The following is a 24958-nucleotide window of genomic DNA, read 5'->3' on the forward strand; positions in this document are numbered from 1 at the left end:
AACACAAGGCGGTGCTGGCCTGCTGCCTGGCACGCGTCCTGCGCAGTAAGTGATTTTTGCTCTTCTGATGGTCATTAATCGAGCGGTGGTTCTGGCACAGATTAGAGAGACCTGTGTTTCTGCTAATGATTCAGGGCCATCTGTGGGAGGTGAATTCGATTCTCCTGGGTCCATCCTGCACTAACCTTTTCATGGTTTGGTGGTTGGGGAGGAGAGGATTAGGTGGGAAAGACCCTCAGTCTAGTACTTCTCCTTTAACTTGTTCTCAAGCACTTATTCCTCGGACCTGTTCATTGCCTTGAAAATAAAGAATTAGCTAGATAGACTTTTTTTTGGTCACTGGTGCAGTGTTGGGCCCCATATCCCCTTCCTCGGGGCGGCCTTCCCGGGCCACCCCCCCTGAGATCCTGTCCCTGATCACTCTCCACCTCCTGCATGGAAGGAAGTTTCTTTCCTTCAGAGGACTTTTCCTGATTGATGACGTTATGGTCTGTCATCTTCCTTCCTAGACTACAAGTTCCATGAGGTCAGACTGTATGGTTCACTGCGGGAAGGGAATTGCAAGGGACGGAAGAAAAGAAAACCCTGTAGAGGTTCTTAAATTTACTCTAAAGGTCTAGGATTTGGATCTGGTGTCAACTCTGGTCTGGAGGCTGGAAATGACAGGAAACAGGAAGGCATCTCCCTCCGAGTCAGTGCAGTGTGACCTGGCCACCGGTGGATTCTCTTAATTTCACACAGATCTTCCCTTCTGTGTAGCCTGTCAATTTCCAAGGAGGACGCAAAGCCTCCTCTCCCTGTTCCAGCCGAAGATGTTTTTCTCCTTTGTCAGCTCGTGCCTGTTTGGCGTCTGCTGGCCCAGCTGTCCCTGAGCCATCTCTGGATGACCTAGATCATGGTGGGAACAGAACAGGTAGTAGGAATAATAGCAACTAGCATTCACCTGTGGAACTTTTCCTTCATGCTCAGTAACTCAATAAGGATTCTTAACTGTCCCCATTTTATGGAGGAAGAAACTGAGGCTTAAAGAGCATAAGTTATTAGCCTAAAATCGTAAAATTTATAAGTAACAGGGCCAGCGTTTAAACCACATCATCTGTCTTAAAAGCAACTGCTCAGCTGCTGTGCTGCCGAGCTGCGGCAGACTTCAAATCACTGAAGTTTGGCTGTGGGATATGCTGTGGGCAGGGAGAGAGGGGGAGAAGGGGAAGTAAATGTTGCAGATTTATCTTCCTAATTTTCCTTGGCTTCGGCTAATATTAAAATTATTTCGAGCACTCCACTGACAAAGGCGGAAGAGAGAACCCAGTTCGATATTAAATATTTGCAATGGAAAATTCACAAAGTCTTTTTCAGTGGAAGATATTTCCGAGTAATTCCCATGGGACTAATTCGGCCAGTTGTTGCTTCTGCTGCGTGCTTCCTGTGGTTGCTTCACTGTTCTCAGAAATGAACATTCCTGACTTTGAAGTCCTGGGGTTACGCCGGGCTAGATGCTGAACTCTGCCTTGGTTTCCCCGGGCAATGCGTGAATAAAGGGGAGAGGGCTGTGCGGCGCACTTAGTTGCTGGCCTTGTAATTCGGGGCTTTACGAAAACCACATTAAGCCAGGCACCTCCAGGCAGGGAAGTGGGATCTGTCACAATCGTCATAGCCCCAGTAGCTGATGCTGAGTGCTGTGAAGGGTGCTCAAGTGCTTTACATGCCCCAGCTCTCCTAATTCTCACAACTACCCTGTGGTCAAGGTCCTAGTAACCCTTAACCCTCTTTTATAGACTAAGAAAGAGAGGCTCAGAGAGGGTAAAGCTCTGGGTCCAGTTGGCATGTGGAAGAGCTGGGATAAGAAGCCAGTTCTGTTTGACTCAAAAAATCCCATGCCGCACAAACCACTGTGCTCTGTGCCAGAACCGTCTTCAGGACTTAGAACTGGTTGATGGCGGGCCTGGAGATCATTCCAGACCCCTGGCCACAGTGGGCCAGAATTGCCAGCACAGGGGAATGGGTGCTCTCCTTGTCTGATTGGGTTGGCCTGTCCCCTGCTGCATTCCCATGGGTGATCTTGGTTTGGCGTCCATCCAAGCAGGGAAAAATGAGAGTAGCTGCTCACTTGAAGTTGGTGGCCCACGCTGTGAGCCCTTTGGATGAGAAAACCCTTGAGTGTATGAAGTAGCCCTGTCCATTGCTTCATCACGGCCAGGCAGCCTGAGTTACTGGTCACTCTGCTGGAGTCTGGTTTCCGACGAGGTAACATCTGGGAAGCAAACTCCAGGCGGACAGGGATTTTGTGAATTATGTTCACTGCCGTGTTCCTGGTACTGGGTACAGCATCTGGCATGTTGTGAGGCTTTGTACACATTGGTTGAATCTTCACTCCTCGCAGGTCTTTTGCTAACTGTGGACCCGTCCAGTCTGTCTCCCCTTCAGCCAGACTTTCTCATATGCTGCTCGCTTTGCATAAAATGCTGTTCCCTCTGCATAACATTCATACTATTCCCTACTCTGTGCCTGCCCAACTCCCTCTCCCCTTCAGCTTAAATGACACCCCTTTAGATTGGGCCCTCCCAGATCTCCATGTAGCCTGGCCCCCGTGTCCAAATGGTGTCTCTCTGTTAAATTCTCTCATAACACCCTATACTTTTTCTACAAGGCACGTGTCCCAATTTATAATTATGCATATATGAGTAAGTGGAAGTGTTGAACATCTGGCCTCTCAGTAAATCATTAGCTCCACGAGGGCAGAGATCTGTCTGTTTGGCTCACTCTTGTCCTGCCAGGGTGCGGTAGGCACTCACTAAACACTTGAGAATGAGTGGGGTCTTCACCCTCCCCTCTGACACCACATGCTTGCCTCCGGAGTGATGGGTTCTAATGTATTGAATGTTTACAGCTGGATGAAGGTTTTTACAGCCCCCACCAGCCACTTCATTAGCATGAATCAGACTCACTGCATCGTGAAAGGGAGTGGTTTCTTTTCCCTTTGGATCTGAGAACACTCAGGTTCGTGGAAAGCTCTCGTCATGACACCCTCATCATAGTTACCCATCCCTAGGCCAGGGGAGCCAAGGCTGCTGTTTTGAGGGCCACTGGCTATTTCCTGAGTATTTTAGCATTCTTAAGAGTCGTACGTAAAGAGTCTTAGTTCTCAGCCATTGAGTCAGTCGGAAGGTGAAAGAAGGCGTGTATCTGCAGACCTGCCGGGCTCCCCCCCACCCCTCTCCCTCTCTCCTTTCCCCACCTCATGGTGTCTTCCTAGCTTTGAAATGAATGAAACTTGCACTGGAAGACGATGAAGAGGTGGGGAAAAGTCAAAGCCCATCATCCTTCTCATCAGGTGGGAGCTGGGTTAGTGCAGTCTGGGGTGAGCAGAGACCTCTCCTGTGTGAGGCCAGAGCAGGAGGGAAGCATCGGAACAAAACCTTTAGCAGATGGGAGCTGTTGCTGGGCTCGGGTGCCCTTGGCCTCTCTCACAAGTGACCACTCTGAAGGGTAGGACCTGCAAGAGAGACCAGAAATCCTGCTCAGGCCCCTCCGGCCTGGCTGCATCCTCCCTTCCCCTTTCTTCTTATTGACGAGCGCCACTCAGGCTCATCCTCGCTTGGCCCTTCCTCATCGGTATTGGCTTTCAGCTTGCCCGGCCGACATCCTGTGGACGCTGCAGTTCAGACAAACAGCAAGATCATCAAAGAGCGGAGCATGAATGAAAAACTGCTTTATGACATGCCTTCAAAGTGTCCTTTTAGGAGTGCAAAGGATGTGGAGAGGAGGCAGGGGAATCAAAGGAGACGGGAGAGCAATGAACTCTCCAAGGAATCATTGGGTTTTTCATTGTATATTTTCTATGACGCTTGTGATGTAAAAATCAAAAGTAATCCCAGCCCTCAAGGGTTCTCTGTGTGCAGATCTGACGCAAAGAAGGAAACGACTCACCTTGCTGGTTGGAGGGCTTTGACCCCTGCCTTCTAAGTCACCTGTTTGGCATCTGCGTTTCCTGTTTGGACTTCAGTTGAATATTTTGATCTGGGAAGACTGTCCACAGATGAAGATTGAATGCTGCTTATGTCGTTCGATGGAGGTGAATAATTTAGTCTGTGCAGAAACTCCCCATTACCTTTTGCATTTAAAGCCAGGCCAGAGTCCAGCTATAGCAATGGATATGCAGAGCTCAGAAAAGATCTGGCATAGATTGTAAGATTCCAGAGACTTCTGTTCTGACAGATAGAAGGAGAATTGAGACTCTACTTGAGGCCGGAGCTGGACCTAATTAATAAACTCATGGGAACACCATTGATATTTTGATGCTGAAATGCCTTATGCCCAGTCCACTCAGAATGTTTTGGCAACTAACATAGTGCCATCCATGGAGGGTGCTTGAATGAAATGAATGAATGACCAAACAAATGGACAGCTCTGATTTGGTAACCCTAGAGTAGATTCTTTCATGGCGATGTTTTCTCTTCTTTTGGGGCCATTCAGGCTCAGAATACGAGGACAGTCTTGAGGATGAGAATTGAATTGCTATTTCAGTCAAGTTGCCAAAGGATTTCAACTGCAAGGGACAGATACCCCAGCTCAAACTGGATTGAAGTAGAGGAGTTTTGTTGGTTAATATTATTAAAAACTCCAAAGAGAGATTTGATTTCTGGCTTGTCTGGTCCAATAGACTGAATGTTCGTGTCCTCGCAAAATTCGTATGTTACAACACCTGTAACCCCCCAAGGTGATGGTATTAGGAGGTGAGGGCCTTTGGGAGATGATTAGGTCATGAGGGTGGAGCCATCAGGAATGGGATTAGTACCCTTATAGAGAAACTCCGGAAAGCTCTTTCACTCCTTCCACCATGTGAGGACACAGTGAGATGACAGTCACCAGATACTGAGTCTGCCAGCGCCTTGATCTTGGACTTGCCAGCCTCTAGAGCTGTGAGAAGTTTGTTGTTTATATACTACCTAGTCTATGGCATTTTTGTTACAGCAGCTGTGTAGAGTAAGACAACTGGTTCAAGGCTCCCTGAGAATGTCCTCAGGACTCTGTTTTACCCTCTCCACCTCTCAGCTCTGTTTTGTGTGTGTTATCTCTCTGTTTTCTGCAGATCAAGGTGATGCCCTAGGGCACAGGAAGTACTGTTTCATGGTTAAGAACACAGTCTCGGGAATTCTGTGGTGGTCCAGTGGTAAGGACTCCGTGCTTCCATTGCAGGGGGGCATGGGTTCAATCCCTGGTTGGGGAACTAAGATCCCACAAGCCACGCAGCGCGGCCAAAAGAACAAAACAAAACAAAAAAACATGGTCTCTATAGCCAGAAGCAGTCTTGATTCAAATCCCCAGGCCATCACCTACTAGTTGCACAACCGTAGACATGTTTCTTAACATCTCTGTGCCTTCGTTTCCTTGTCTTTAAATGGGACATGATGATGATGGTGATGGTGACAGTGATAGCTAAAATTTGTTGAGCACTTGCTGTTCTGCCTCGTGTTCCTCCAAGTACTCTATGTAAATAAATTCACTGATCTTCACAACCTATGATGTAGGTGCTCTTAGTAGCCCCATATTATAGATGAGGAAACTGAGGCACAGAAAGTTTAAATAACTTGCCTGTTACACGACTAGTAAATGATGGAGCCAGAAGTTAAATCCAGATAGTCTGGTTCCAGAGTCAGTACTATTCATCTCCAAACTATGCTGCCTCGTATAATAGAACTTATAAACTCATGGGGTTGATGGGAATTAAATGAGACAGTATACATAAAGATACTTAAGGCAGTTCTTGGCACATAAGGGTCATCTTAAAAAAGAAAAAAAGCTGCCAGTAACTTTTGGCCCATATTCTGTGCTCTCAGTAACCACAGCAGGGAATGATTTTCTCTTCTAAGAGTTCCACAGAACTCTCAGAACTGAGTCTTGTGGACTCTTTTTTGAGTCATGTGTCCATTGTTGAACCAGTCACTGTGGCCGGGTGATTGCGGTGTTCTGATGAGCCAGGCTGGTGCTAGGGGTGGAACTGACACCAGCTGAACTACATCAACTGAAAAGTGAAGGAGGGTTGTTTCATCAGAGTGAAGAAGCAGAGTTACTAGAGGTAGATGGGGAAATGAGAGAAGCCCTCTTATATCAAGTGTTCACATTGGCAGTAGAGGCTGTCTGGATTTCTCTGGGAAATCAGTTTGCAGCTGACAAACAAAAAGAGCGGGTGGTCAGAGGCCCTACCTCTAAGTCTACTGAATGCTCCAGCGGGGGGTAGTGAGGGAAGAGGGATGAGTAGCTTTGAAAAGAAGTACCATCTCTAAGGCTCAACTCACTGTACCACTCAGGGCAGCACGCAGGAGTTAAGTCAGGAGGTGAAGTGCTAGTTCATCTGGATCTGCAGGAGGGTAAAGAGGACGTAATTACTCAGATGGCGTGTGGGTAAGCCCCAAGGCCACCTTGTGAGAAGTGCTGGGCAAGCATTCGCAACCACTAATGATGCCCCTGAAAGGCTTGGTGCTGCTCAGAGATGGCGCCACTGGCCCCAGAGTGCCCATTCCCATGGTCCGGGGTGAGTCAGGCCACGCTGAAGCAGGGCCCCGGCCTGATTCACCAGTCCCACTTCCTCTACTTCCTGGTGGTCCCCACCTACACAGCCACCGCGCCCGGCTTAGCGTTGACCAGTGGGTCCAAAATTAGCATCTGAGGCCAAAGTGGGAATTGTGGCCCAAGGTCCTGTGGGTGGTGGATGAATTACAAAGGGGCCTAGAGGTACAGATATCAGTTTACCAGTTTCTACTTAAGTCCCTACCAACCTCCACTTCCTGGGCACTTCCTGTTGCTGGAGGCAGCGTGCAGGGACATTGCCTTCAGTGGCCAAGTCTAATAAGCAGCTGACTCCTGTCAACCATCTCAGGGTTACATCAGGAATGTGAGCGTGTGGTGGGTACCACTGCCGTAAAAAGAGCTTGATGATAAGATCCTCAGCTGCTTTCTCACAACTGCTTATTTATATGTGGGTCCACATCTAGTCAGTTCTGCACATTATTGCCCATGCTGCTTGCTCCAAAGTCTCCTCTCCTACCTTCTCTTCCCCCTTGCACTGAGGACCTTGCTTAATAATTCATTAAAGACAGCTTTCTCTCTCACAACTCTTTACTGAGGCCCCAGAACCATTTCCTTGTGCAGACCAGGTATTTCATCCGCAGTGTTTCCTTCTCTTCCCCCCGCCCCCCGACTTTATTAATGAACTATCTTTTCTGACTCCTTCCTTTAAACCTACGTTAAAATGACCCATCCTACATGTAATCACCTTCCCTCAACTCTCCACTCTGCCTCTAGCTGTACCCTTTCTCTTCACCCAGTGTCTTGAAAGAGAAGTGTGCTTGTTGCCCTCACCTGTCAGTAGCTACGACAATCTGGTTTCCGCTTCTCCCACCCCAACCAATTTGGAGGTCTCCACATGTTTTTTTATTTTTTTTAAAAATATCAATTTATTTATTTATTTATTTATTTTTGGCTGCGTTGGGTCTTCGTTGCTGCACGCGCGCTTTCTCTAGTTGCGGCGACCGGGGGCTACTCTTCGTTGCGGTGCGCGAGCTTCTCATTGCGGTGGCTTCTCTTGTTGCGGAGCACAGGCTGTAGGCACGCGGGCTTCAGTAGTTGTGGCACGCAGGCTCAGTAGTTGTGGCTCGCGGGCTCTAGAGCGCAGGATCAGTAGTTGTGGCGCACGGGCTTCGTTGCTCCGTGACATGTGGGATCTTCCTGGACCAGGGCTCGAACCCGTGTCCCCTGTACTGGCAGGCGGATTCTTAACCACTGTGCCACCAGGGAAACCCTCTCCACATGTTTTAAATGGTTCATCCCTATCAGTGAAAAAATATGGAGGATGTGCCTCAATGAATGAATATTCATTTGCAAATTACAGTTGACCCTTGAACAACATGGCTTTGAACTGTGCGGGTCTGCTTATACGCAGATTTTTTTCAATAAACATGAACCACAGTACTACACGATCTACAGTTGGTTCAATCTGTGGATACAGAGGGTCGACTGTAAAAGTATATGAGGATTTTCTACTGCGTGGGAGTCAGCACCCCTAACCCCTGCCTTGTTCAAGAGTCAACTGTGTATACATGTGCTAATGTACACATATATTGTCTATACTATAAAATAGAAACCAAAATCAGTATTTTAAAGGATGGTTTATAGAAGTTCAAATATTTTCCCTAGTGGATAGTCTCCTTCATGCTTGGGTCTAAATACTGAGTTCAAAGTTTTTTTTTTTTTCAGCTTTGAGATATAATTGAATACAATAAAACCAATTTTAAGTGTACAAGTCAGTGAGTTTAGATAAGTATATAAAGTCTTGTAACCACTACTCTAATCATGGTGTAAAACATTTCTATCACCCCAGAAAGATCTCTCATTCCTCTTTGCAGTTAATCCCTGACCTCTACCCCAGCCCCTGGAAACTACTGACTTGCTTTTAATTACTGTAATTTTGCCTTTTCTAGAATTTTATGTAAATTAAATCACATAGTGTGTAGTTTTTGTGTGTCTGGCTTCTTTCACTTACCATGATACTTTTCAGATTCATCCATGCTGCTGGTAGTTCATTCATTTTGATGAACTTGATACCAGTCTTTTAAATCGTGGACATTCAAATGGGTGTGTAGTGGTAGCTATTGTGATTTGCCATCGATATCTGCTCTTTGAAATATGTCTTCTGCCCATTTTATTTTTATCAGGTTCTTTCTTCTTACTGTGTTGTAAGAGTTCTTCGTATATTCTGTATACATTTCTTTTCTCAGATACATGTTTTGCAGATATTTTTTCCCAGTATGTAGCTTGCTTTTTTGTTTTCTTAAGTGTCCTTTGAAGAGCAAAAATGTTTAATTTTGATGAAATACAATGTATAAGTTTTTTTCTTTTATGGTTTATATCCTATTTTAAAAATCTTCGCCTAACCCAGTTGACTTAGATTTTATCCTATGCTTTCCTCTAGAGGTTTAATAATTTTAGCTTTTACATTGAAGTCTTTGATGATTTTGAGTTAAACTTTTTGTGGTGTGAAGCAAGGTTTTTAATCTGTTTTTTCGCTTGCTTATTTATTTATTATTTGCATAGGCGTATCCAGTGGCTTCAGTACCATTTGGTGAAGAGATGGTTTTTTTCCTCATTGAATTGCTTTGAGAAATTTAGTTGAAAATCAATTGACCATAAATACATGTATCTATGACTGGATTTTATTCTGTTTCATTTATTTGTATGGCTGTCTTTATGCCCATAACAGACTGTCATGATTTCTGTAGCTTTATAATAATTCTTGAAATCAGGTAGAGTAGTCCTTCAACTTTTTCTTTGTCAAAATTGTTTAGACCTTTCTACTTTTTAACGTGTTTTAAAATCTGTCATATTGCTATTTGGTTTTTTTTGGTCCCATCTGATTTTTGTTTTGTTTTTTCTTTCTGTATTCTTTTGGATTAAGTGTTTTTAATTTTTTAGCAACTTTATTGAGGTATAATTTAGATACCACAAATTTACCCATTTTAATACAGCTCAGTGATTTTTAGTAAATTTACAGGGTTGTACAACCATCACCACAGTCTAGTTTTAGAATATTTCTAACACCCTAAAAAGATACCTTGTGCCAATTTGCAGTCGATATGATTCCATTTTATCTCCTTTATTGGTTTAATAATTTTTTTAAAAAATTAGTTTATTTTTGGCTGTGTTCAGTCTTTGTTGTGGTGTGCGGGCTTCTCATTGGGGTGGCTTCTCTTTGTTGTGGAGCACAGGCTCTAGAGCTCAGGCTCAGTAGTTGTGGTGCATGGGCTTAGTTGCTCCGTGGCATGTGGGAACTTCCCTGACCAGGGCTCGAACCTGTGTCCCCTACCTTGGCAGGTGGATTCTTAACTACTGTGCCACCAGGGAAGTTTTCCTGTGTTGATTTAATTGACTGTACCTCTTTTTATTTCTTTTCAGAGGTTCCTATAGGTTTTACAGTATACATCTTTAACTAACCACAGTCTTTTTTTTTTTTTTTTTTAACATCTTTATTGGACTATAATTGCTTTACAATGGTGTGTTAGTTTCTGCTTTATAACAAAGTGAATCCACTATACATATATCCCCATATCTCCTCCCTCTTGCGTCTCCCTCCCACTCTCCCTATCCTACCCCTCTAGGTGTTACCAAAGCACCGAGCTGATCTCCCTGTGCTATGTAGCTGCTTCCCACTAGCTGTCTATTTTACATTTGGTAGTGTATATATGTCCATGCCACTCTCTCACTTCGTCCCAGCTTACCCTTCCCCCTCATTATGTCCTCAAGTCCATTCTCTACATTTGCGTCTTTATTCCTGTCCTGCCCCTAGGTTCTTCAGAACTTTTTTTTTTTTTAGATTCCATATATACGTGTTAGCATATGGTATTTGTTTTTCTCTTTCTGACTTACTTCACTCTGTATGACAGACTCTGGTTCCATCCACGTCACTACAAATAACTCAATTTCGTTTCTTTATATGGCTGAGTAATATTCCATTGTATATATGTGCCACATCTTCTTTATCCATTCATCTGTCGATGGACACTTAGGTTGCTTCCATGTCCTGGCTATTGTAAATAGTGCTGCAATGAACATTGTGCTACATGACTCTTTTTGAATTATGGTTTTCTCAGGGTATATGCGTAGTAGTGGAATTGCTGGGTCATATGGTAGTTCTATTTTTAGTTTTTCAGGACCCTCCATACTGTTCTCCATAGTGGCTGTATCAATTTACATTCCCACCAACAGTGCAAGAGGGTTCCCTTTTCTCCACACCCTCTCCAGCATTTACTGTTTGTAGACTTTTTGATGATGGCCATTCTGACTGGTGTGAGGTGATACCTCATTGTAGTTTTTTTTTTTTTAAAACATGGTTTTTTTTTGTTTTTTTTGTTTTTTTATTTTATTTATCTATTTATTATTTATGGCTGTGTTGGGTCTTCGTTTCTGTGCGAGGGCTTTCTCTAGTTGTGGCAAGTGGGGGCCACTCTTCATCGCGGTGCGCGGGCCTCTCATTATCGTGGCCTCTCTTGTTGCGGAGCACAGGATCCAGACGCGCAGGGTCAGTAATTGTGGCTCACGGGCCCAGTTGCTCCGCGGCATATGGGATCTTCCCAGACCAGGGCTCGAACCCGTGCCCCTGCATTGGCAGGCAGATTCTCAACCACTGCGCCACCAGGGAAGCCCCTCATTGTAGTTTTGATTTGTATTTCTCTAATGATTAGTGATGTTGGGCATCCTTTCATGTGTTTGTTGGCAATCTGTGTATCTTCTTTGGAGAAATGTCTATTTAGGTCTTCTGCCCATTTTTGGATTGGATTGTTTGTTTTTTTGATATTGAGCTTGCATGAGCTGCTTGTAAATTTTGGAGATTAATCCTCTGTCAGTTGCTTCATTTGCAAATATTTTCTCCCATTCTGAGGGTTGTCTTTTCGTCTTGCTTATGGTTTCCTTTGCTGTGCAAAAGCTTTTAAGTTTCATTAGGTCCCATTTGTTTATTTTTGTTTTTATTTCCATTTCTCTAGGAGGTGGGTCAAAAAGGATCTTGCTGTGATTTATGTCATAGAGTGTTCTGCCTATGTTTTCCTCTAAGAGTTTGATAGTGTCTGGCCTTACATTTAGGTCTTTAATCCATTTTGGGTTTATTTTTGTGTATGGTGTTAGGGAGTGTTCTAATTTCATTCGTTTACATGTAGCTGTCCAGTTTTCCCAGCACCACTTATTGAAGAGGCTGTCTTTTCTCCATTGTATATTCTTGCCTCCTTTATCAAAAATAAGGTGACCATATGTGTGCTAACCACAGTCTTTAAAGGAACATCATACCACTTCAGGTTTAGTATAAGAATCTTAGAACAGTTCATTTCCACCTTTCCCCCTTCCTCCTTTTGTGCCATTGTTATCATTCATTTTGTTTCTGCATGTGCTGTGAACCCCTCAAAGCATTGTTGTTAAATATATTTCCTTTAAACAATTGCTTCTCTTGTAAGGAGATTTTTTAAAGTAAGAAAAAAGTATTTTATATTTCCTTACATATTTTTCATTTCTGGTGCTCGCCATTCCTTTGTGTAGACCCAAATTTACATTCGCTGTCATTAACCCTCTGAAAGACTTCCTTTAGCATTTCTCGTAGTGGTGGTCTGTCCATGATGAGTTCTTTCATTCTTTGTTCAAAAATGTCTTTATTTGACCTGTGTTTTTGAGAAGTAGTTTTGCTGGGTATAGAATTCTAGGTTAACACTTGGTTTTCTTTCAGTACTTGAAAGATATTACTATCTTCTGGACTGCATTGTTTCTGAAGTGTGCTATCGATCTTTAGTCCTCTTTGTCTTTTTTTTTTTTTTTTCCTTTTCTAGCCATTCAGACTTCTTTCTCTTTGTCACTGGTTATAAGCAATGTGATTATTATGATACACCTTGGTGTGGTCATCTTTATGTTTTCTTATATTTGAGATTTGTTGAGCTTACTGCATTTTATAGGTTTCATTAAGTCTGGAAAATTTTGAGCCATTGTTTTTTCAAATACATTTTTATTCCCCCACTCACGTCCTCTTTTCTTGGACTCCACTTACAAGTATAATAGCCTACTTTATGTGTTCAGTAGCTCACTGATGACTCTTTTTATTTTGCAGTGATTTTTTTTTTTCCCCGTCCGTATTTCATTTTGGATGGTTTCTGTTGCTGTGTCTTTAAATTCATTAATTTTGTTTTTTCCCCTGCAATATCTAATCTGCTGTTAACACCATCAAGTTTATCTTACCTCTTGCATTGTATTTTTCATCTATAGAAATCTGACTTAAAACTTTTTTTCTATCTTTCATGTCTCTCCTTAACATGCTCTTGCTTTCCTTTAACTTTCTTAAGCTTATAGAGTATAGTTATAATACTGTCTTAATGTTTTTATGTACTGTTTCTATCATATGTGACATTTCTGCATCTGTTGTTTTTCCTTCTTATTATGGGCTTTATTTTTACTTCTTTGCATGAATTTTTGATTGTATTCCAGATATTGTAAATAATTTTGAGTGCTGGAACTTTTGGCGCTCCTATAAATGCTGTTGGGCTTTGTTGTTCTGGGGTGCTATTAAGGTCTTTGGGGTTAGTGTGATACTTCTGAGGCTTGCTTTTCTGCTTTGCTTGGGTGACTCCAGAACAAACTTTAGTGTAATCCAGAGGTTGGCAAACTGTGGCCCACAGGCCAGCTGCCTCTTTTGGGAAGTAAAATTGTTTTGGAACACAGCTACACCCGTTTGATGACATATTATCTGTGATATGTTTTATGTTGACATATTTTATGCTCCAACAGCAGAACTGGGTGATTGCAGCAGAGGCTGTATGGCCCACAGCCTAAAATACTTAGTATCTGATCCTTTAAGAAGTTTGCCAACATCTGGTTTAAGCTAATTGGGGCTCTGTATTGAAGCAACACCCTCCTGAGGACCTTCCTGATATTCCATGTATTAGGAATTCTTTCCTTTCTTGTCAGTTGGAATGTGAACTACTCTTGGCCCCATATGAGCCTCTGGGGGTTGTTCTATCTGCTTCATTAGCCCTTCCTGCACTGCAGCCTGGAAATGCTTTTCAGGCAGTGAGCTGGGGCACCCTTAGGGTTTAATCTATTTGTTTCCCTTCTCTCAGGGGATCATTATCTTGTGCTTTCTGTTGTCCAGTGTTTGAAAACTGTTGTCTCATAAATCTCGAGTGTTTTTCTATTTGTTGAAGGTAGAGTCAGTCTCTGTTGCTCCATCATTGCTGGAAGTCAACATCCCTCAACTTTCTCATTTTAACTTTTTCTTGCCTGATTGGAAGAGTAATGTGTTTATAACCTACTGATTTCTCTGCAACGTTGGATCTGATTTGCCACTCCTGACTTCTGTAATTTGTCTACTTTCACAAACGTATCTCCCCCATCTGTGATCTGTTTCTCCTCTTCTTTGCTGGCTCTGCCTCTTCTTCTGCCTTAAATATTAGGATAGCTGACAGTGCTAACCCTGGTCTGTCCCCCTTCCTTTATCCTCCTGTAACTTCAACCACCATGTGGATAGGGATGCAATAAATGCTTAGGGATTTAAAGTACAGCTTGGAGTTGTTCAGTCCTGGATTGAAATCTTGGTTCTACCGTTTGTTGTAATGTGGACAAACTCAAGTTCTCTGGGAGTTAATAAGAATAATGTCTATTTTTTTTTTTGGTGCCCTTAATATATACCTGGTGATGCACTAAGTATTTTGTTAATGTCATCTCTAACCCTTCACAACAATTCTATGAGGGAGATACTTTTGTTATACCCATTTATAAATGGGAAAGCCAAAGTTCCAAGAAGTTAAGTCACTTTTCCCAGGTGCACAAGCCAGAATTCGGACCCATATCTGTCTGACCAGACTAGGCTGACCACCTGCCCTGGTTTTGCTGAGATTCCCCTGGTGTTATAACTGAAAGTCCTCACTAGGAAACCCCTCAGTCAAGTGTGTTTGGCCACCCTAGTAAATTGCTCTGCTCTCCCTGGATCTCCTCTCTTCTCTATACCCGCTTAATACTTTTTGTGTAGTTTAAACTCTGTCAATGCATGTGAACCACTTTATGTAGCGCCTGACATATAGTAAGGGCTCAAAAGTGGGAGCTGTTACTACTATCTGCATTTCTAACCTTTCTGAATCTCTTGCAGCAGGCATTGGTTATTCTGATTGGAGGCCCACTAGCTGAGCATCATTCTTCTGTACAGGGAGTCTCCCCCCTTATGAGGCAGGACCCATTTCCGACTCCAGAGACTAACCCCCACTCCCTGTCCCCAGCCTGGTAGCTAGAGCACAGGCAGGTGGCCCAGGCCCTACTTGTGACCCCAGCTCTGATCAGAAACAGGGCCCATGCAGAATCCGTCCTTTTGAGGATGGCAGTGGCGGCCACATTCAGAATTCAGCAGTGTCCTGGAAGCAGAGTCCTGTGTCAGAGCTGTGAGGTACAGTCTGTTTCCAGTGGTTTCCACAAGGGGTTCCTCACTGGACCAGATTAGGACGAATTTAATGCTTGCTCCTGGCTGCAGAGGTTCCAATCTCAGTTCCGTGGCCGGTCTGGAAATTCTGTGAATTGCCAGATCTCCTTTAGTAATTTCCTTATCTACTTGAATTAGCCGGAGTTTAGCTTGCTTTTCTCTGCAGCTGAGAGCTCTCATTGATACCTGTACTGTCTGGATGTTGTAGGCGTTTCAAACTTAGTGGGTCCCAAACAGAACTCATTCGCTTCCCTCAGGGACCTACAGCATTTTACTCTGAATCTCGAGCACATTTCCTCAGTACATACTGGATTTATGGAATTAGAAACCATAGTCACCGTCAACTCCTCTTCCCTAACCCCAGCCCCCTCAGTGTTTACCAAGGGAGGGTCCACCTCCCCTGGCTTTTCCTCAGTCTTCGCTGCCGCTGTCTTCACCCAGGCCTTGGGGCCTCTTGCCTTGATCATGGCACGGCCTCGGATCTGGTCTTCTTTCTGCCATTCTCAGGGCAGGAAGCAGAGAACGTCCGGCATGGCTTGCGAGGGTGGAAGATGAGGCCAGAACGCAAGGGAGACCAAGGGGGATGAGGGTAGATTCAAACCCGAGAAATTCATGCCTGGAGTGGAAGAGGAAAAAAAACTTTCTTTAAGGGTTTGAAAGGAGAAGGAGTAAAACAGTTGTTTCTTATTATTCACAGATTCAGTAGTTGGAGTTTCACCTACTCAACTAAAATTTGCGACCCCCAATCAGTGCTGGTGATGCTTTCGTGGTCATTTGGGACGTGATCAGAGTGGAGAAAAATTTGAGTCCCCTGACGTGCACGTTCCCAGCAGAGGTGGGAGAAGGTGACACTTTGCCTTCTTTTCAGCTCATGTACAATAAATGTGTCCTTTTTGCATTCTGTTCTGTGTCACATTTTTGGTACTTTTTCTTGGTGATTACGCTGTGTAAAATAGACCCCCAGCATAGTGTGGAAGTGCCGGCTAGTGTTGCTAAGTGCAAGAAGGCTGTGATGTGCGTCATGGAGAAGAGAGGTGTGTCAGATGAGCTTCCTTCAGGTTTGCGTTGTGGTGCTGCTGACCCTGAGTTTAATGTTAATCAATCATACTTATTAAACAAGGTCTTAAACGGAAGCACACATAAAATAAAGAACGTATTGATCAGTTGATGAAATGTGACGAGAGGCTCACAGGAACCTAACCATCTATTTCCCTTAGGAACCGTGGTTCGCTTTCATTAATTCAGTGTTCGCGGTGACTGTATGGCACAGAACTCCTGTGAATAAAAAGAACCAACTGCATTCTTGCGCTCACATTCAGCCCCTTGATCCTTAACAGGGCTCGATATGGAAAATGGGAAGTGGCTCGTTGCATCCCCAAGTTTACCCTCTGGGAAATGATTATATCAGTCAGGATTCAACCAGAGAAGCATAAACCAGTAGGAGATACCTATTCTAATAGATGTATAACAAGGCTTATGTAATTGTGCAGGTTGGCTAAGTGAGCCCCAAATCCGTAGGGCAACCATCAGGAAGGGAAGATGACAAGCCAGCTAGAACCCCATGGGCATGGCAGAAGCTGTTGTCCATAGCAGTCAGAAAGGGAAAATCCAGCAAAGCAGTTGTAGATCCAGCTGCTGTTGAAGTCTCTTTCTCTGCGAAAAGCTCAGTCTCTCTTAAAGGCTCACCTGATTAGGTTGGACCCATTGAGGATAATCATCCCTCCTTGTTGTCAACTGAATAGAGCCTTTGATCACATCTGTAAAATCTCTTCACAGAAGTACCCACATTAGTGTCTGAATCATTGGGAGAAGGTGTGTGCACACCACAAGCTGGCCTCTGCCCTCTTCTGTCCGTGTCACTGAGTCTAGCCAAGTTAACACCTCTAAAGATCATCACCATGATGCGTCAAATATAAGTTCTGGTGCAGCTTATTTCTCAGAGTTGGGATGATGGGTTCTGTGTGAGTCAAGTCACGTGACTTCACTTGGCTATCTTCAAATCAATCCGAGTTTTATTCAACCTCCACCTCTCTCCTAGGACCAGGCACCATTCTAAGTGTTTTCCATAGAGAAAGGTACTTTGACAACATCCTTGTTTTATGTGTGGGGACACTTAGGCACAGAGGTTAGCTGACTCAGTTAAGTGATGGAGCCGGGATTCGATCCCAGGCAGTCCTGTGCTCTGCCCCTTCATGCTGTGCTGAATCTCAACATGGCATTGCAACAAGTCATTTCCATTCTGGACTCCAACTTGTTTTGGGAGGGCAGGGTCTGTACAGGACCATATGGGAACTTGTGGGCTTTGGTGGTCTGGTGGCAGAGGGGGAATGCTCTCTTGTTGGGGACATTAGTGTCCCTTGTAAGGGTTGGGCTGTTAGACTCTACTTGCAGAACTCTGGTCACTCTGGCTTTTCTCCTGGGGCGTGTGCCACCCAGAGTCCCTTGAATCATCTCAACCTCTGTTTTACAGATTCTCCATTTACCCCACACTCAGGCCTTATTCCACAGACACTGTCCCAGATGTTTCCTGAAGCTTCCACTGCATCTCCTGGCCAGGGTTAGACCCTCCCCATAACTTTCCTATAGGGCTCTGGCTATTCATGCACCCAAGAAGCCAGTATGGGGGCATTTACTGTGTGCCAGGCACCTTGCTAGGTTCTGGGGATACAGCTGTTCATAGGACAGACAAGCCCTCAATGCCTTCAAAGCCATTACATCCCCAGGTCCCAGAGAAAAGGCCTGGGGAGTAGGAATGCCTGTCAAACAGGAAAGCTGGACCCACTAAGCCTTGCATACTGCCTTTCTTCCTCATTCAGCAGTTAATTTGCAAGTTTGTGTGTTTCTCTTTTCATAGGTGAACACATTAAAACAATTTTACATCGTTAAGAGTTCTTCTTCTTCATCTTCCTTGCCCCTTTTCTCCCCTGCCACCCCAAAGGTGACCCTTATCCATTTAATGCCTATCTTTCCAGATCTTTCTTTCATGTGTTTATAAACAAATATGAATATATTATATTTGAAAGTGTTTATAATTGCACACAATAGTCATTCCATAAATGCTTATTGGTGAATGAATGGATGAGTTTCCACATGTGTTTCTCCCAATTTCCTTGCTGCCCTCCCTGATTTCTGTACCCTCTCTGGGCACAGTGGCTACACAAATGAGGAGAGTAAGAGCTCTGGATTCCTGGTTTTCCTTGTGAACCATGTTGTCTGGATGTGGACAAAAGAGCTTGCTGTCAGTGTTAATTAGCTCAGGCTGCCATAACGAAATATCACAGGCTGGGTGGCTTAAACAACAGAAGTTTATTTCTCATATCTCTGAATGCTAAGAAGTCCAAGATCAAGGTGCCAGCGTGGCTGATTTCCAGTGAGAACTCTTCTTGGCTTGTAGACGGCTGCTTTCTGGTTGTGTCCTCACATTGCTGGGGGAGATAGAGAGATTGAGAGATCTCTTCCTCTTCTTAGAAGGCCACAGTCCTATTGGATTAGGGCCCTACGCTATGGTTTCATTTAACCTTCATGACCTCCTAAGGACCCTTTCTCCAGATACAGTCGCATTGGGGTTTAAGGTTTCAACATAAGGATTTTTGGGGGCCACAAGTCAGTCCATAGCACTGTCTGTGATGTCTGCATATTCCTCAGGGCCACCACATACAGAGCTGGGCTGCTCCAGTGCCCTGGTTCAGGCTCTGCCCCCAGCGGGCATGCTCTAGGATGTTCGTTGATGCATGCATTTCTTAGAGTAGAACTACTTGCCCTGGGACCTGGGGGAAGCTGAGGCCCTCCCAATGGCCTCCATCCCTAGCATTCCATGTGAATTAGTGGAAATTTCAGCCACCACTTTGTGAATGGTTCCAGATGTGCACGCTTGGGGAGAGAGAAATGGCTGGGAAGCCAAGCTTGAATTAAAAGTTCAGTTAAGCTTGGGATGGTAGATAGCTTCTGTCTCCTAAGGATCCAAGAAGGGGGAACAGGAGTACCATGAGATGCCTCGGGCCTTTTGAAAATGGGGGGCTAGCTCGACGCCTTGATGAAACAAGTGGCATGCGAAAGCAAGATAATTAACTTTGTCCTTGGCTCAGGTCTTGGTCGGTTTTAAAGGCTCAGAAGGACAAAGAGGCAAGAGAAGGAAATAGAGTCCACACAGAGTTACTGAGAAGGGAGAAGAGTTCACTGGGAGATTGAGGGCTAGTTAGTTTTCGGAAGGCGGTTTCAAAGGAGAAACTGTCAAGTGTCCACAGAGATTCTGTCGTGGGGACTTGAGTCACTGGGGGTGGCTCTGAGACACATTTATGTAGTGGTTCGGATGCTAGGATGAAAGAGGGTGATGCAGGGTTTTAGGAGGATGGAGTGGATGACATTTGTGGAAGAATGTTGGGGGGAAAGGAGCTGCTGGCTCGACGTGGCAAGAATGCTTACAAGGCAAGCTGAACACGAAGACTGTGTGTTATCCAGAAATGAAATGTCTGCTTGATGTGGCCCAAACATGTGGCAAATGGGACTGAAAGTTAGATCAGGAAAAACCAAAGGGTTGATGGAGTAACAGGAGGACTGTGAAGCTGGTAACCAGCTGTCTGGGTGGGTCGACTTATAGCAGCTGTGAACTTGGACTTGGGGACAGTTGTTCAGTGTGGGGCATCCATTCCAGGTACCTGCAGTGGGGACAATCACCGTGCGTCGTCAGGTAGTGTAGAAAGAATGTACCAGGATGGTTAAGATCAGACAAACTCCAGCACTTTCTATGGGCAAGTTATAATCTCTGCAAGCCTCGGTTTCCTCACTGGTAAAGGTGGATAAAAATAGTACCTACCTATTAGGGCTGTTGAGAGGACAAACTAGGAAACGCCTGGTAAATGCATGGTAAATGCTTAACAAATGTTAGCTGTAATTTCACAGTTAAGCAATACAATTTGTGTCCTTGTGATAAGGAAGGACATTTTTACTTCACTTTCTTAACTCACAAAGAATAGGCACGTGGAGAAGGAAATAAACAGAACACAGGTGCAATCAAATGGATTTTAGCCAAAGTCAGGCCAAAGAGAGCAGAGGAGAGGGCTCAAGCTGTGGTAGAGTGTTTATCAGTTAGGAGAGGGAATTGAGTAACACAGGAATGGGAGGATCGAAAGGGAGAGAAAGGAGAAAAAGGAGGGAATGTTATCATTCTGTTACTCTGGCTGTCAGCAGCTTGGGTAGAGCACCCATTCTGTACAGCGTGCCCCGTTAGATAGGGGGTTACATGGGGATAGATGGACCGGCCCTGTCACATGGTCCTCACGGCCCACCTTGTCGTGATTGGCAGAGTGAGTGTAGCAATGACAGAAGAAGTAAATCCTGGACACGGGCAGAAGCACTAGTCCAGCAGAGGCCTGATGCTGCCTGACTGAAGGCCCGTGCCCTCAGGGACTCTCTGTGTATCCAGGACAGGACTGGAGTGCCCACTTCTGTACTGCAGTGTGCCAGGTGCTCTATGAAGCATGCAGCCTGACCTCTGATTTTAGTCCAAGTTCAGAAGAAAGTACGTGGAGAGAACATTCAGGAGGCTCTGATGAAATTCCAGGAGAAAGGGGATGAACCCCAAACAGGGGCCAGTGGGATTGAAAAAGAGAGGACAGATGCAGGAGCCATGGACACAGTGTTGGCAGATATCCGCAGGACTCAGCGAGAATGTGGGAGAAAGGGCACGAAGCCCAAGGGTCTGCCTTGGGCGACCAGAAAGTCCTTTTGGCAGAGCTGGGGACACTGGAGGAACTTGGACCAGTGGTCCTCATATTTTAGGGTGTTTGAGTCACCTGTAGGGCTTAATGCTACAGATTCCTAGCACCCCTCCCAGACCTACTGAGTCTGAATTTCTGCATTGGGCCCGGAATCTGCCTTTTTTAGCAGGTACCCCAGAGGCTTCTGATGTAGGTGGTCTGCAAGTCACGCCTTGAGAAATGCTGGATGAGAGAAGATAAACATCTTAGCCTGGCCCTGCAGAAAGCAGAGTCTGAGGCAAGGGCTAAGGCGCTTAAGCTTTATCAGGGAGGTGAAATCCCAGGAGTGGGAGGGGAAGCGGGGAAGATGCAGTAGGACACGTGGAATTTTCGTGCTGGCCACCATTGCAGAATAAGCCGTGAAGGATCAGGCGGCTGACTCGGCATGGGGGCTGCTGCAGGCAGCTTGCAGGAGGAGTCGCGCCTCAGCGTAGTTGCGGGGTGATGGATATAGGGGGGTCTGGTTCTCTCCCCGTCCCGCCTGACCCCTGTTTCCCGTGGGTGAAAGTCACTGCACCGGAGCTCACTCCCCTGCCTTTCAGAATTGTGTCAACTGTCCCCTAGGTGACTTCTCAGGAGGCCAGGTCCCATACCCCTGGCAGTAGAGGGGCAACCAGGGTGGGCAGGATGCTGGCCTAGAGAGAAAGGAAGAAGGAAGCAGTGAGAAGGGGCCCAGCTTTGTCTCCCAGTAGCGGAGGGAAGTCAGGCTGGGAAAGGTGGATTGCCAGTTCCCGTAATGAATTAGAGTTTTGAAGCTGGAGAGTAAGAAGAAAGATTTCTAGGGAAATGATCTAAATGGAATTACATTAAGAATGGCAATAAGAAAGGAAGAATTTGTATCCATAGTAAATGTCTTTAAATTCTTCTTTGTTTGTATTTCTTGCCTCAGAAAAACTTCCACTAAAAGAGGACACCAGTGGTCAAATGACACGTGTGAGTGGTGGCGAGTTTTGGCAAAAGGGAGGCGGCAGAAATTCAAGGTATCACCTGTGTATTTTTTTATCCTGAATTAAGTTTCTCCCTTCTCAGCCCAAAGTTCTAGTAAAAGGTTCCACTTGGATTAAAGAGCAAATGAGTTTGTGAATCTCATTCAAAATCCCACATCTTTTTTCCTCTGAAGACCTATAAGTTCCTAAGATGCTCTGAAAGGAATTTAAAACTAATAATTGTAATTCTTAAGGGCTGCCAGTGGCCTGTGGGATTCCAGAGAGTAATAACCTCATTTAACATTTACGTGAAGCTTTCTGTCTGTGTGTTACCAGAACTTGGTTAACAGTACGCACTGGCAAATGCATTAATCTGTCATAGAAGTAGGGGGGATTTAGTCACAGGAAGTTTAAATAACCGATTGTGTCGTGTAAGGAGCCAACAACGAATAGATGCTTAGATTTATTTTCTGCTGTCATCATGAACAGAAGTATTTTATCATCCTGAATAAAAGTATTTCAGATGGCTATGAGATCAGATCCTAGGAAGAAAATCAGATCAGATCTCTTGATAGTCATAAAGATGTTGGTAACTCAGTGGTGACAAGTTGATTTTAGTTTGTATGTGCGTGATGTCTGGGGGCAGGAGGTAAAAATTTGCAGCTGCTGTTTATTTATCTATTCATTTATATATCTAATTGAAGTATAGTTGATTTACAATGTTGTGTTAATTTCTGTGGTACAGCAAAGTGATTCCATGTATGTGTATATACACTCTTTTTCATATTCTTTTCCATTGTAGTTTATTACAGGATATTGAATGTAATTCCCTGTGCTATACAGTAGGACCATGTTGTTTATCTAGTCTCTTTATAATAGTTTGCACCTACTAATCCCAAACTCCCAATCCATCCCACCCCGCCGCCCCTCCTTCTTGACAACCACAAGTCTGTTCTCTGTCTGTAAGTCTGTTTTGTAGATAGGTTCATTTGTGTCATATTTTAGATTCCACATATAAGTGATATCATATGGTATTTGTCTTTCTCTTTCTGACTTCACTTAGTATCATAATTCTAGGTCCATCCATGTTGCTGCAAATGGCATTATTTCATTCTTTTTTATGGCTGAGTAATATTCCATTGTATATATGTACCACATCTTCTTTATTCATTCATCTGTGGATGGACATTTAGGTTGTTTCCATGTCTTTGCAATTGTGAGTAGTGCTTGCAGCTGTTTTAAATACAATCACGGTGCTTGTGAGTAGAGGTAAAGGATGGGTGAGGATGGGTAGATAACTCATGATTTGAGGTAGAAGTTAAAGGACAGACAAATGAATAAAGTGTGGATTATTAAGTGCCTGTAGTCAATGACATTACTTTGAATTAAGAAGTAAAGAAAAGGTTTTGAGCAACTAAAAGGGCAAAATGGGGAATAGGAGGAAATGCCACGCTAGCATCATGTAAAGAAAGAAAAGGACGAAGAAGAGAGAGGGATTATTGCAGGAAGTAAATGTAGTCCATTAAGGAATTTATTGCAAGAGATATTGGCCATACAGAAAGAAGACTCATGAGCTGCATGTTTTAGAGAGAGTAATTATTGGGGACTGGATCTATAATGCTCATGCAACAAAGTTTTACTGAGCAACAGGTACATACACGGCACTGAGACAGCAATGAGAAGAGTTTGTGTCTTGCTTCCTTGGTCACGTCTTTCCTCTCTGGACCATCAGGTACTACATACCTGTTTAGAAAAAGAAAGACAGAAAATATGGTTAAAAAGGATTCTTTGTCCACGAGGTCTCTTCTAGCTGTAGAATTCTTTGATTCTGGGCCAAGATACCTAGAGCTCCACAGAGGCTGTAGCAAGTATATTCTCTGCAGGCTGGATCCCTATAGGGTTAGATGGTTGTTGTTGTTATTGCTTTAACGTCCTGCCTCCCAATCGTATTTCTGCCAGATAGGTTCATTTATTTTTTTGCAAATTGATGGAAAGCCTAACCGAAGCCAGCTTAAGCATGAAAGTAATTTATTGGCTCCCAGTACTGAAAAGTCATGAGTGGATTTATTCAGGAATGGCCAGATCCAGGACCTCAAGTGCTATCACAGTATTCTGAGTTCCCTCGTTCTCTCTCTTGGTTCTGCTTCCCCTGGGTTCTTTCCATTTTCAGATCTGCTCTTCCCTGTGGCAGCAAGATGACTGCCACAGCTTCAGACTCATCACCTATACACCTCCAGCTTGGATAGGGAACATATCTACCCAAGCAGGAGCTCCCACGCACATCCTGTAAGTCATGCTGATTGTACTGGTTTGGGTCAGATGCCCATCCTGGAATCAAACGCTGTGGCCGGAGGGTTTAAATTGTGCTGATTGGTCAGAACTGGGCCAGTGCTCCTCCCGGCCAGCACCTTGTGGACTGGGAAGCTTGGGACAGCATAACCAGGAGACGAGGAAATGGATTCTGGTGAGCCAAAAATTAATACTGTGCCACCCCAGGCTCAGTGAAACCTAGGGAGAGAACCTGAGGTTCTGATCCAAAAACCAAGAAGAGGTCAGAGGGGCAAGAAAGACTTCCAATCCAGAAATGGCTCCGGGATGGAATGATGTGTCCCGGGTGGCGGCTCACTGCCCACTCAGCGTGCCGTTTGTTCCATGGGCTGACCAGGGATTCTGTGTAACCCTGGTGCATAGCTGCTTTCAGGCGATGACGGGGTGGTGTGTGTGGAGCGGGAATCCTCCACTTCCTGTTTAGGATCACACTCTTCACCCTCCCCTCCCACGCAGGCCATATGTTCATTCTAAGCCTCAGCATCCAGCCAGAAAAACCCTTTGTGTTTTCTTGGCAAAACTAGGGCCCAGTAATTAAAGTCCATATGCAAAGCTGCTCCCCCCAGCCCACACTGAGGGATTTTAATTAGTATGTAATTGGTCAGAGAGGTGCTATCAAATAGCTCCCAGTCTGGCCGGCTGGAAAGGCGGTATTTGAAAAGCCCCAGACCAGAGAGGGATAATAAATGCTTTAACTTCCATCTGTTGGAATGATTTGTTTAAGGTGGAAATTTCTGTTCTGTTACTATTTTTAACGATTCTGCTCATAGTGTTTCTTCAAATCGTGTAACAGCTACCAGAGTATTCACAGGAGGTAGGACTGTAAGTGAACCAGAAGAAGGCTTAGCAAATCCATGTTTCTCCCTTCAAAGAAATTCATAAAATTCGGTGGGGATGGGGATGGAAAGAGGTGAGCTGGGCATTTGGTTTGAGTAGCTGGGCAGGAACTTCGGCTT

The 24958-nt window shown here is 44.5% G+C and overlaps 1 long non-coding RNA gene across 1 annotated transcript in view; it reads left to right on the top strand.

Annotated features, from left to right (window-relative positions):
• Positions 1–24958, top strand: part of LOC103019822 (uncharacterized) — a 408498-nt gene that overhangs the window by 100159 nt on the left and 283381 nt on the right. The window contains exon 8 of the long non-coding RNA XR_009007067.1: positions 21638–21728. This is a non-coding gene — a long non-coding RNA (uncharacterized LOC103019822). The remainder of the gene's footprint in view (positions 1–21637; positions 21729–24958) is intronic.

This window comes from Balaenoptera acutorostrata, chromosome 2 (genome assembly GCF_949987535.1).
Source record: "Balaenoptera acutorostrata chromosome 2, mBalAcu1.1, whole genome shotgun sequence".
Lineage (NCBI taxonomy): Eukaryota > Metazoa > Chordata > Mammalia > Artiodactyla > Balaenopteridae > Balaenoptera > Balaenoptera acutorostrata.